The sequence below is a fragment of the Python bivittatus genome, unplaced genomic scaffold, assembly GCF_059951505.1.
Source record: "Python bivittatus isolate LINGU-HERP-01145 unplaced genomic scaffold, Pbiv_v1 ctg000220_np1212, whole genome shotgun sequence".
Taxonomy (NCBI): Eukaryota; Metazoa; Chordata; class Lepidosauria; order Squamata; family Pythonidae; genus Python; species Python bivittatus.
Genome location: NW_028277048.1, coordinates 26,511,784 through 26,524,997, shown reverse-complemented (window position 1 = coordinate 26,524,997; position 13,214 = coordinate 26,511,784).

Sequence of the window (13,214 nt, the reverse complement as noted above, 5' to 3'; positions counted from 1 at the left end):
TGGAATGTCTGCAGTCATTGTTTCTTGGAACAGGGTTAAACAATGCTCAACTGAGATATATAAATGTATCCAAACGTTAGGGGAAAAACCTCCAGTGACCTCATATTAAGTTGTGCAGTCCCATAAAATCTCAAAATGCAGAGACTCAAACTCCATAAGAGTATGAATTCCCTTTCCTTACAAAAGAAAAAAATGCATTCAATGTGGTTGACACAACCAGTGAGAAAGAGCTCACAAAATGAAAGCAGCATCTCAGTGAAACTAACACAACACAAAACTAAAACCATTTCAGCGGCATCACATGAAAGCTTACTCCACCAGCTCTACTGGTTTCTCCATGTCTTCTTCTTGCCCATTTGCATTCCCCATTCCCCCAACCCCAACCCCCTGTCCGACCTTGTGAAGAATATTCTCTTGCCACTTATAAAGCTCAGCAGCTTTTCTGAACAGTTGGTATATCCATCTGATTCTTCTGTGAAGACAGCCCAGTCCTGCTTGGTGTTGTTTCCTGAATAGAAGCATAAGATGGATAGAGTCATATCTGCTAACCTTGCCCCAATAAGCCATCCAGCCCCCAATGTTTCCAACCCATCCCCTTTAATGGGGAGCTTCTGTGTCATGGGCTTTTCTCATGGTGAGGTTTCTTGTTACAAAGAGGAGGCTCCTTCCTTGCAGGTGGATTCATGTGCCCCCCAGAATCTGAATTCTGCTGTCACTATAAGGTTTGAGGACATGATCTCTTCATAAAAAGCAAGGGAGAGCAACTGAAGACTATTGAAGTCAATACGCAGGACTTTCCATAAATTATATTGTTTTCAAACTGCTATAAACCTTTTGGGATTTTTACCATTAGGAAAGACTATCCAGCACAGACTAGACTAAAATGTATCTGCACTGTGGAATTGTTGGAAGCCATGTGGCCATTGCAGTAGCTCCTTCTTCTTTTTAGTTATGTTTTAATTTATGGTTTTATGTCTTTCTATATTTTATGTTCTAATGTTTACCGTGAATCGCCCAGAGTTCCCCCACTGGGGGGAGATGGTTGGTTGAAAAATTTAATAAATAAATAAATAAATAAATAAATAAATAAATAAATAAAATAATACTTCTTAATACTTAATACATTTATATCAGTGTTTCTCAAACTTGGCAAGTTTAAGATGTGTGGACTTCAAGTCCCAGAGTTCCCTAGCTCATTAAATTAAACACATCAAGGGTGAGAAACATTGATATATATAATGCTCCAACTTTTTTTTTTTTTTTTTTTGGGTACAGAGTGACTCTTGGATTCTGTTGAGTCTCATGACTTTTGATTGGAAGAGTCATAATTAGAAAAAAGGGGAAATGAGCAGGGGAAAATGAATGAGGAAGAAAAAAGAAAGATGTGCGTAGAAAGGTTCCCTAATAAAGTTCTCATTAATAGAACTCTGATATCTAGCATGTTTAGGGAGCAAGGCATCTGGACCATTGCATAAGATCACCGTACCATGCTCAGCACCAGAGAGGACTGCCAAACCTCCTGCAATGTGGCATTTAACTATCCCACATCAGTAGCGGTCATGCCATTGCAGTGGGATTAAGCGACATCTTCAGAGCCATGTCACATGTTAGATTTTCTTTGGCAATTTTTCAAGCGAGTGTAAAGCTGTTACAGTATCTCAGACATCTGACAAGATCATTCCCAAGGGTGAATAGGCACCCATATTGATTTTTTCTTCTTCCCTCCTCCTAATAATCTGGTGTGTTTTTTTTCCCAGCACAATTTAATTAAGACAAATTTTTACCCAGGATTCTGCATGCTGTACAACTACTCTCATCAGAAGATCAAGCGGTATTCATTCATAGTTGACAGCTGTGCAAATGAGTTTTTCCAGGTTTTCTGATGCTGGAAAACCACATCCCACATAGCCTAAGAAGATGCTTACTTACCAAGCCACTTCTTCAATTAGCCTTCCAAGTGCCAGTGGATCAGAGGGAACATCAGTGATATCTAAAATAAAGTTCTTAATATGCATCACTTCCTGTTGGTTCCCCATCTTCCTTCACTTCTCAAGAAACCCAAAGTCAGTTTTGTGGCGTTCAGCAGGCAGCGTGCTCTGATCAGCCTAATTAACAATGTGAAAGAAACTGCAGGGGCCCAAAGGACTGGACAGAAATGCGGGTATTGATTAAATATCCACCAGCATTTTTCTGCCTGTTAACATGACTAAAAATGTACTTCATTTCAGCTATCAGATTTTTAAAACTAGATATGACTGTGAGCATGTATGTGGGCTTCTCTGTGTGCAGGCACACATTTCCTGGTCATGTTGGACAGGGCAACCGTGATTCTCTTGATGCTGCAGTAGATACCGTAAATCTACCGTAGTGTAGATATTTGGTGGATTTGCCAAAATTAGGGGTACCCGAAGGAAGGGCCTGGCCTTTGGTTACCCAAGCTTCCCAGCTGATGCAGCCTGGCAGCAGTAACCTGAGTTATACTGATACCTTAATCCCTGCTCAGGTTTGTTGCCTGCCATCTGTTCTCCTTTTGCACGTGTAAATTCCATTCCATTTGCCAATGCTAGGGGTTGAAAAGAAATCTGGTCATGGTAGTCGCTGTGCACTGTCTTTTCCCATGGGATACTCACCTGAAATCTGCCCTTAGGAATATGCTTGGTTTCAGAAAAAGCAGCCAAGCAAGAGATAATACAGATGCTCTGGCAGAGTAGACAGCTGGCTTCTTGCCCAACGTTTTGGATTTGCTCTGTTGAAAGCTGCTAAAAACCATTCAGTGGCATTGCGGTTGCTGGTCTGAGCACTGGCCTCTAAACATTCATTAAGCGTCCCAGGGGCCTCCACAGATAGAGCCCAATTTGCAGGGCTTCTGTTCAGGACCAATGAACATGGAAAAGTCAGACCAGACTTACCCATTGGTCTCCCTAGATATGTTCATTTACTGAAATTTCTAACCAGTATTTTAGCATCAAAGGACATTATTAATCTCTTCACCCATTCAACAAATGCTGCCCCAAATGATATCCATCACTGGCTTCTAAGATTCAGTGTACCCGCACAGCCCAAATATGATGGATTGGTGGGATTTCTTTAGTGGTTTTTGCTCAAGGGAAATTGCACTAGTGGAAGCATTGTTTACAAGACTTCAAAGAAGTACAGGTAGTCCTCATTTAGCAACTGCCTTGGATAATGACCATTCACAAATACAACAGTAATAAGTGGTAATAAAAAATTCATTTTCCCACCAATGCATGCATTTAGGACAACAAAAGCCTTCAGTGTGAAACTGATTAAAGTCTGGTCAGTTTCAGGCAGCAGCTGCCAGCCAGTGGAAGCCTTCTAATCAACTAATTAAGGTCACAGAGCTGAGCTTGTAAACTTGCAGCTAGCACTTTTTGGGAAAGCCCTGCCCTGCAGAGGAAAGCAGCTCAGGAACAGTGAGCTTGTTTAAGCAATCTCTCTGCCCTACAAGAGGACAAAAAAAGAAGTGGGGGGGGAACAGGTCAGGCACAGGACACTGTAGCAGATAACTTTATCTGAATGAGGCCAAAGCAACCAGTGATTTTTACACCATCCCCACCTCTCTCTCTCAGCCACATGTTCACTTAGAGGCCATTTCACTTAATGACCAAGTTATCAGAACCACTTGCAGTCACTAAATGAGGACTACCTGTAGTTACTGATAGACAGTCCTGGAAAATTGATGTCCATTGAAAGCAACTAAATGGCAGATGGAAAAATATAGAAATACCCACAATGGAGGAGTAGATTGTGAAGATGGCATAACTTGCTGAAATGGCTAAAATGACTTGTTTGATTAGGGAAGGAACAACAACTACTTTTTATAAGACTGGAAACCCTTTATGGTCTTTTTGCTGAAAATGGACAAAAATAAACGGATGATCTTGGGATTTACTGATTAAAAAAGGTTGCTTATGGGAAGAAGGGAACCATCATATATAAACTGGGAGGGCAGAAATGGTAATAATTATGTTTGTAACTGCTGTAAAGAAGATCGGAAGTTGCTTCTTTAGATGCTTTACTCTCTTCTCTTGACTTTTACTGCTTTTCACTTTTTCTTTTATCTTTTCTTATCTTTTTCTTTTTCTAATTCTTTATGTTTTTGTAGTTTTTAATTCTGTAAAAAAATTTCTTCAATAAAAATTGTGTGTGTGTGTGTGTATAAGAAAGTGACTGAACGACTAAATAACAAATTATAGAAGAAATTTGGGAATGGCAGCATATATTCTTGGCTTTATATCTTTTTATTTTCCATGATAGAGTTCAAGGCTGCCTATGGAGGAATCTCCTGCAGTCTCCCATCCAAAGCTAGATCTGCTTAGTATCAGTGAAGTTCTCCTGTGATAGGGCTTCAGCCTTTGCCTTTGAACTTTGATTATGAAGAAACATATCTAGAAACTCTTCCTGGTATTGTTGCTGTTCAGTCGTTAAGTCGTGTCTGACTCTTCGTGACCCCATGAACCGTATCACACTGGGCCTTCCTGTCCTTCACTGCCTCCCTGAGTTTGCTCAGTTTCATGCTCATTGCTTCAGTGATGCTATCTAACCATCTCATCCTCTGCCGTCCCCTTCTCCTTTTGCCTTCAATCTTTCCCAGCATCAGGGTCTTTTCCAAAGAGTCCTTTCTTCGCATTAGGGGACCAAAGTATCTGAGCTTGAGCTTCATTATCAATCCTTCCAATGAGCAGTCAGGGTTGATTTCCTTTAAGATTGACTGGTTTGACCTCCTAGCAGTCCAGGGGACTCTTAAGAGTCTTCTCCAGCACCACAATTCAAAGCGCCATCAATTCTCTGGCGCTCAGCCTTCTTTATGGTCCAGCCATACATGTTCCTGGTATACTATGGCCAATTAAACATTAACATTTCTCCTCCTCTTCCTCTTCCTCCTCCACACCTACATATTATCATTTTTGTTCTTATTGTTTGGCCACCAAAGTTTGTAACTGTCTAGATCTACTGATTGTGCTACCCATCATGAGACCTGCTCTGTACCCATCGGATGCAGTGTAAAATGCCATCTTATTAATCACTTTTTGAGATAAGTTTTAGAATCCAGTCTTGTCAATTTTCGTATATGGAATTAAGGTGCCCTCATGTCCTTTGCCTCTTCCAATAAGAAAGTTTTGGTCCAACTCTACAATAGTGAGGGTTGAAGCAGGAGACTAAGATCTGGCTATGATGAGCTAGATAGTTTCCCAAATAATTTTGCTGTCACATAAATCAAATCATGTCCAAATATATGTTGGTCTTTTCCCAGAGCCTTCCATTCTGACGTGAGGGCTTTCAAAATCTTTACAACCAAGCCACTTAGTCAGAACTTCACACTGGATGATAGATGGAATATCAAGTTAATTCTTTTATGTTTACCCAAGTGGGATTTTTTTTCCTCCAGAATGCTTATTTTAAACTTTTCAGGCCTTCATTTAATTGAGTGGCATTACCCCTCATAAGCTTTATAAAGTTCCATCTCATATCTTTATTTGCAGAGAGTCAAATGTTCTTGTTACCTGGAGAAATTATTGGGTCACTATCTCAGCTAGTATGTATGCTGCAGATATCAACTTTTATGGCTCCCAGGAATTCATAGTTTTGACCTGCATTTGGCTTTCATATCTCAAAATCCTTAGCTAATTTGTATGGTAACCCTTGGAGCTACCTAAGCTTATAATCCACATTTTTTAAAGAGCTAGGATGTGTTGCAACATATTTTATATCTTAGCTTGAAGCCACTGATGCTTCTTCTCCATCTTATATGTAAGCTCTGTCTTAGTCTATGATCCAGAAATTTTACCCTAAACAACTAAAGGTACGTCCATACGGTTTGGGAAGTGTGGAGAGCAGATGTATTAAGTCACTGTTACCTGTCTTCCAGAAGATATAAGATATATAGTACTATAACAGAACTGCTGCACTTGACTTACGTATGCAGAGGAAGCATAACATTAATGCAAGTAATGCAGAGGATGTAGGTGATGCACACAAAATCTTCTATTCAGCGTGGTGGCATTTTGCATGAGCTGCTTCCTGTATTTCAAATGCAATGTTAAACTAGATAATGTCAGAACAGGACTGAAAGAATGGGGGGCATCAAGGTAGATGGAAATGAAACCTTATTGGCACACCTGGGGGGGGGGGATGTTTGTGTGAAAAAAAGTAAGAAGTCTCCCAGTCTTCAGAGGATTGGCTTTATTTTATTTTTAAATCTGAGTCAGGGTGTTTATTTATTTATCTGTTGGTTACATTGGTATCCTAACAATCACAAAGAGGCATCCATAGCAATTCTTCCTCTAATTTTATCCTTAAAGGCTTTTCCCACAGACTTTCATTCTGTAAATTAAGATGGGAGATGATGACTGGACCAAAGTCACTAAGAGAATTTCAACCTGCCTCTCCAAGACCCTAATTCGGCATTTCAGTCTCCGCTCATTTGCCAATAGAAGCTCTCTCCTCCCCTGCCCTCCCCTGCCCTCCCCTCCTCTCCTGGAGGGGAGAAAACCTGAGGCTGAAGGCCGAGGCCTCTATGCTTGAGGTCTCTTAAGAAAGGACTAAGGATGGTTCAAGACATGTCTTGCCTGAAGCAAAAAAAAAGTTGAGGCTGTCCTTTGTTTTATGCGCAAAAGCTGACTGAACTGGCTGTGGAATCTTTCTACAACAATGGTGTGATGGAGCAGAATCCTCTAGGATTCCTAAAGACATCAGAATAGTATAGAAGACATAAAGTAAGACATATGGCACACTTGGTTTTATTACATTTATATCCAACCACAATCAGTTTAACTCTTGGTGGTTTCCATGATATGGAAAATAATTTTAAAACATCCCCAGTAAGCATAAAAGCAAAAACAGTTGAAAGTGAGAGTAGCCCTACAAATTTAAACAATCCAATAAAGTAAAGAATCCAAAGAATAAAATAAAAGATGTTCCAGTCTCATTAGAATGCTCAGCCATCAGCATCTTCTTAAAGGTAATCAGGGAGGGGGGCAATCTGACCTTCACTGGGACAGTCTTCCAGAGAAATGGCACTGCTACCAAAAAACAACACCTTTTACTTCTCCAAAATAAGGTGCCCACCTTATGGAACATTCTTCCCTCCAAAATTAGATTAGCTCCATACCTTTTGGTTTTCCGGAAGTCCATCAAGAACTGGTTATGTCACCAGGCCTGGGGCTCCAGGGAACAGAGACATGCTTAGATGACTCCATTGCTAAGGTGGCTGTTCTTATCCTCCTTTTGCCTAGGGTTGTTATATTTTGTTTTTTATATTCTTTATCTTTTAATATTGATTCTTATATTTTTATACTGAGAGTTTTATATATGTGTTGTTTTACCGGATTGTTATACACCGCCCAGAGCAGCTATACAAATCTGACTAATAAATAAACAAATAAAATAAACATTTCTCAGTAATTACAATGACATCAATAATAATAACAACAGCACAAGCACTTCTTGTAAACAATTTGCAAAACATTAACAGAGAAGACATTCTGCCGAAAAGAAAAATCCCCTTTGGGAAAAATGACAGAAAATTTTCAGCGGCTATTTCAGTTTGTAATTTTCAGCATGTGGCTATAAGATCAAAGAAAATTCCAAGAAAGATGCAGCTTCCCTTGTTCCAAGATCACTCATCCTTTGCTAATTTGTCCCATGGCACAGAGTGCAGTACCTTTAGAAACATCTTAAACAGATTAAAATTGTATTTTGGAATGAGTTCTTCTTGAGCTTTATGAGCTGCAAAAATGCAAGTTAATTGGAAGTGTACTATTAACTGGAGACATAAAGAAAGAAGCTGAGTGAAAAAGCAGAAAAAAGCAAGAACCTTAAGCACCAATTTATATACAATGTAATCACTTTTCTCTTTGATTCATTACATATGTTGTCTTTGGATCAGCAATATCAATAAATAGTGGGGAACACACACCCCTCCCTGCTCCTTGCATACATTTTGTCATAACATATCTAAGCAACTTGGTATGAGGAGTTGAGCATCTGGAGTAAGTTTTAAGGCTGCTGCCAATTTTAACAAAACAAAGTTTATTTTGAAATGGAGACCAGGTGGTGCTACAGTTTCAACTGGTGTATGTGAATGTCTAGGAATAGACATCAACCAGAACAGCAAGGCAGCAATGCTATGATTCAAGTCACTTGCCCTTAGTGGGACTTACTATGTCAGGACACAGCATAACATCGGCCAGCCAATCTGTTGTCTAGACCACAGTCACTAAACCATGAAGCCCAACACTGCCCAACATACTATTAATTGCTTAAGTGTAGTTGATAAGTTCATTTCCAAAGCACTGGATCATTTCTTCTTGGGTTATGTGAGAAATTACAATTTGGTAATAACTTTTGGAGGGTACCCCTGTGGCCACATCTCAATCTGCAGTGACATCTTTCCCTTCTGGAGCCTCAGGTGGTTCAAACCACAAGGAGTTTGTTTGCTACTTATACAGGATATTGACTACCTCAGTCTCAAGGGTGGCCTGGCATATTTGTGGGCAAATGATAGGAAGCTTTTATTAAGGGCTTCTCTTATACAAGGTACTTGCATTTGTTGATTAAGGCTATTAGGTATTTGGCTGCTTAGATATCCATGTGTTCAACAATGCTTGGGGCCCTTTGCCCATGTCACTTAGGGGTTTACTTTCTAGAATAAGTGGCAATTCTGCTACATGTGGTATGCCACTAAGTCAGTGAGCAAACCTTCATTAGCAAGAGTAAAAGGCTGTAATGCCAGGGAACAGTCATGAAATGACTGAAGCAAAGATGCTAGAGCAGATGAACAGTTAAGAAAGACTTCAGACAGATGAGGACCCACAAGGAAATAGTCTCATGAGCTAGACTCCAGCCAGGATTTCACAATGGTGACTTGACCTGACCATGTAAGGTACATGCATTTATATATAAGTAATGCATTCCAGATGAGGACATAATCTAACTATGGTTGTTTCCTTCCCTGTTACCATGCTTCATCCCCTTCTCCCATGATTTGTGCAAATTCCTGTAGTCAGTTGATTTCAGGCAGCCATGCTCCCTTCATTGGTTATGAGCAATTAGCTGAGCAACCATTTTTGAAAATACATTTGTCCTGCCGCAGCTGCTGGAAGGCAGAGAAACCTTTCTCTATATTGCTGGGCTTGGGGCAAGAGGAGGGGGAGGTGGTTTTTTTTCTTTTTTTGTCCAGAGGTTTTTGAAGGGAGATGAAACAATAAATCGTTAAAGTTATTGTAGGCAGAGTTATAAATATTTTGTGGTAACTATGTGAGGTTTGCTCTAGCTGCTTCCGCCTTTTTGCAGCATGAAAGATTTATGAATCATCTTTATTTCCAACCATAAACTAGTTGGGCTCCTTACGGACTTTCCATATGGTCAAGCCAAACTCTACAGAGCTGTGTCAAATTGCCCAGATTATAGGTTGTTGAAAATACCATTTTCTTCCTTGAAGTTATTAGTAGTTACACAATGCTCTAACACTCCCCTTCTGTTTACTAATGATATAGTTTGCTTCCCAGACAGTGTGGGAATCAATAGTGGGAAAGGCTTCTCAAGCAGACTCAGATAGGCTAAAATAATTTCACTCCTCACATGTGGTAAGCTAAAGTAATTTATTTGTGGATACTTGGGCTGCACTTCACTTGCTGATAATGAAGCAACAACTCTGGGAACAGCCTAAATTTTCACCATCTGAACTAATGAGCTATCAGGAATAAATAATCTTTATGGAGCTGGAGGCTGGCATTTGGAATACGGAGGCTCACACACACACATATGAGCCAGTTTGGCGCAGTGGTTAAAGATATTGGGGTAGAAAACAGGTCACAAACCCAGTTGGGTGACTTTGAGCCAGTCATTCTCTCTCAGCTCTAGGAAGAAGGCAATATGCTTTCCAAATATTTAAGGCAAAATGTAGGGCTATAGAGTTTCCATTTCTTCTACTTCCTGGCATTTCCTATTTTCCAAACTTCTAAGTTTGTTACTTGGCAAAACAACTTTTAGGCTTTGCTTAAGACATGGATGATAAGGAAGATTGAACTCCATACAGTATGGTTTCTAAGTGGGTCTAAATGCTTATAAACACTGCAAATTGGTAGAGGCCTAAGAAGGGGGAAGTTAGAAACCAAATGGTTTTTTAAAATCTTTTTTTTTAAGTTTTAAAACTTCCTTTTTGTTGTTTGTTTTAATATACATTTTGTGGTTTCTTTGTTTTAATATACATAAATAACAATATGTAACGATACAGTGGAGACCTTAGTATTAAGCTTAAGATAGAAACCTTTAATTTAATGTATAATAATTTAATTATTATAAACTAAAGGTTTCTATCTTAAGCTAATAACAATTGAATTATTACAAACCTTCAATTTAATACATAAATAATGTATTTTGCAGTTGTTTATCAATGCCACATCCAGCTTCAGATGTAGAATTTAAAAAAGTCTTATGCTGATCAACATTAACATTTTAGAAATCATAGTCCAAATTGACAAACTTTCTTTTTTTATTTTTAAAGTTTTAAGTTATCTAAACATCAAAGGGTTAACAATCACCAGTCAACTCTGTATAAATACCACTGTAGCCAAATAATATAATGTACTATTTGTATTTTATAATAATATAATAAAACAATATAAAAAAGGGAGGAGGAACCTTTAACTCCTACTGACAGATAACCAGAACACCTTTTTCAGAGACAGATCTGACAATCAGCTCAGATTTGCCAGCATTGCAATTTATGCCCAAGTGAAGAATTTCCTCAAGAGCTCAACATTCCCCAATGTTACCTTGGCACAGCCTGAAGAAAATCATAGGGCGTCTTGGGGACTGGGCTTTCTTACTTCCTGGGCCCATAGCATCACATATGTTTATAGGACTTATTGTGACAACTGCTATTCAAGCCCCTTATAATAAACCGATAGGGATGTAAATTGACCTACTGTAGTGTCCCAAACAAACCCAAAAAGGGAATAGTAGTACATAGTGAGACACACAAAAAGGAAGTGAGTAGCCAGATGTTATTCTGTAAATCTTAAACCCTCTCTGGGAATTGGACTCACAGACCTTGGTACTTTATATGTCTATATAGAATGCATCTTCTGCAGAAGCCATCCAGGTCTGGGTGCTCAGCAATTGCAGGAAGAGCTATCTAGAAGTTATCAGAATGGTATATACAGTCCACCTCTCTTAAGCTCTCAGAGCAGAGAGATACAGATGTTATGTTATGACTCCACGTACAAGTTTTTATATGACTTCCATTCCCCTTCTTGGAGGAGGGGAATTTCTTTATTTTTACACAGGTATATCCTGTGTGGTATTTCCAGTTACAGTGATCTCCAGGAGGCTGTACATGGCCCGTTTCATCCTTGTTGAGAATCTTCAGATGCATATGGCCAAATGTTATTCTATGGGGTTCAAACCCTCTACCCAAAATTGAACTCACAGACCTTCTCGCTTTAGATGATTATTTGTAGTCCCTCTTCTCCTAAGTTCTCAGAATAGAGATGCACTGCGTAAGAATAGAGAAATTCCCCTCCTCCAAGAAGGGGAGTGGAAGTCACGCAAAACGCCATACATGGGCGCATGGCATAATATTTCGTCTGTATCTCTGCACTCCAAGAACTTAAGGGAAGGTGAGCTGTATATGCCACTCTGATAGCACAAAAAGAAGCAGCAATCTCAAATGTGGAAGGGGAGAGTATCCTAATAAACCCATGTCTGATCCGGGTCAGTATAACACTCATTAAATCATTGCTCCCTATTCCTATCTTCCTTCACAGTTCAGATTTTTTTTTTTTTAAGAATACTTATATTTTAACATTTTAATGCAACTACCGGCTTATACAGTAATACGGTTCATGAACGCTTCTGTTCTCAAACAATTCGGTTCGCGGACAGCAGCGTTCGCAAAATTTTGCTTCTGTTCGCGAACTCCACATCGGGTGACGAACATGACCTGCGGCCATCTTCCCTTCCTCTAGGCGAGATCGCGGTCCCAGACAGACACTTGCTGTAAAGCTTTTTGGTGTCGCCTCAAGCAAGGTTAGTGTTCTCTCTCTTCATATTGTATAGTACTGTACTTTGTTTCATATTTTTGTGGTTAAAAAAAAATACATATGGTTCAGAACGGATTAACCTTATTTACATTGAACCTTATGGGGAAATTTGATTTGGTTCGCGACCAATTCAGTTGGCGACCATGCCCGTAGGGGTCAGAACAGATTAACCTTATTTACACTGAACCTTATGGGGAAATTTGATTCGGTTGGCGACCATGCCCGTAGGGGTCAGAACAGATTAACCTTATTTACATTGAACCTTATGGGGAAATTTGATTCGGTTGGCGACCAATTTGGTTGGCGACCATGCCCGTAGGGGTCAGAACAGATTAACCTTATTTACATTGAACCTTATGGGGAAATTTGATTCGGTTCGCGACCAATTCGGCTCGCAACCAGAATCGTGGAACGAATTAAGTTTGTGAACTGAGGTACCACTGTATTTCTCCAGTGTATGCAGTTCTGTACACAGCTTTCCTTAACATGTCCAGAGATGAATTTTTAAAGCACTTTCCAAATACATAACACTTTCCTATATGCATATTTACATATATAACTTTTCAGCCAAGAAATATAGTTGGTGAGCTGCCTAAATAATATGTCTGTTTGAGCCCCAACCAATTCCATTTGGGCAGTTCCCACACTATTTTGCTGAAAAAGAAATCCATGACAGGTTTCTCTGCATCCCAGCTGAAAAGTAGAACTAGAAAATGGGAGCAGGGGCAGGATCTCCAGGAAGAGAAGAAATCCAGGAAGTATGTCTGGATCTGTACACTTGTTAGCTACTCACACTTCAGAACCATTTCTTTCTAACACACACACATACAGAATTCTTTGCAGACAGCTTTTTCAAGAAAAACTCTTGTATCAAGATGAGTTCCCTTCTATAGTCCTAATGGCCCTGTTATGACATATGTAGGCTTGGCACTATTGGTGCACCTTTTGTGTAAGGAAAGGGGTATTTGGGACATTGTACCTCCTTGAACTGCCCAGTCACCTCCTTATTCTCTCTCAGCTAATTTACTGGGGAGTAATTGCATTCAACTCAGAGGCTGCAGCTCTGCAAGAGGAAGAGGCAAGTAAAAGTTCCCTGGGCATCAGAAATATAACATTGTCATTCTTTCTCCTTCCTTGTCTCTTCCT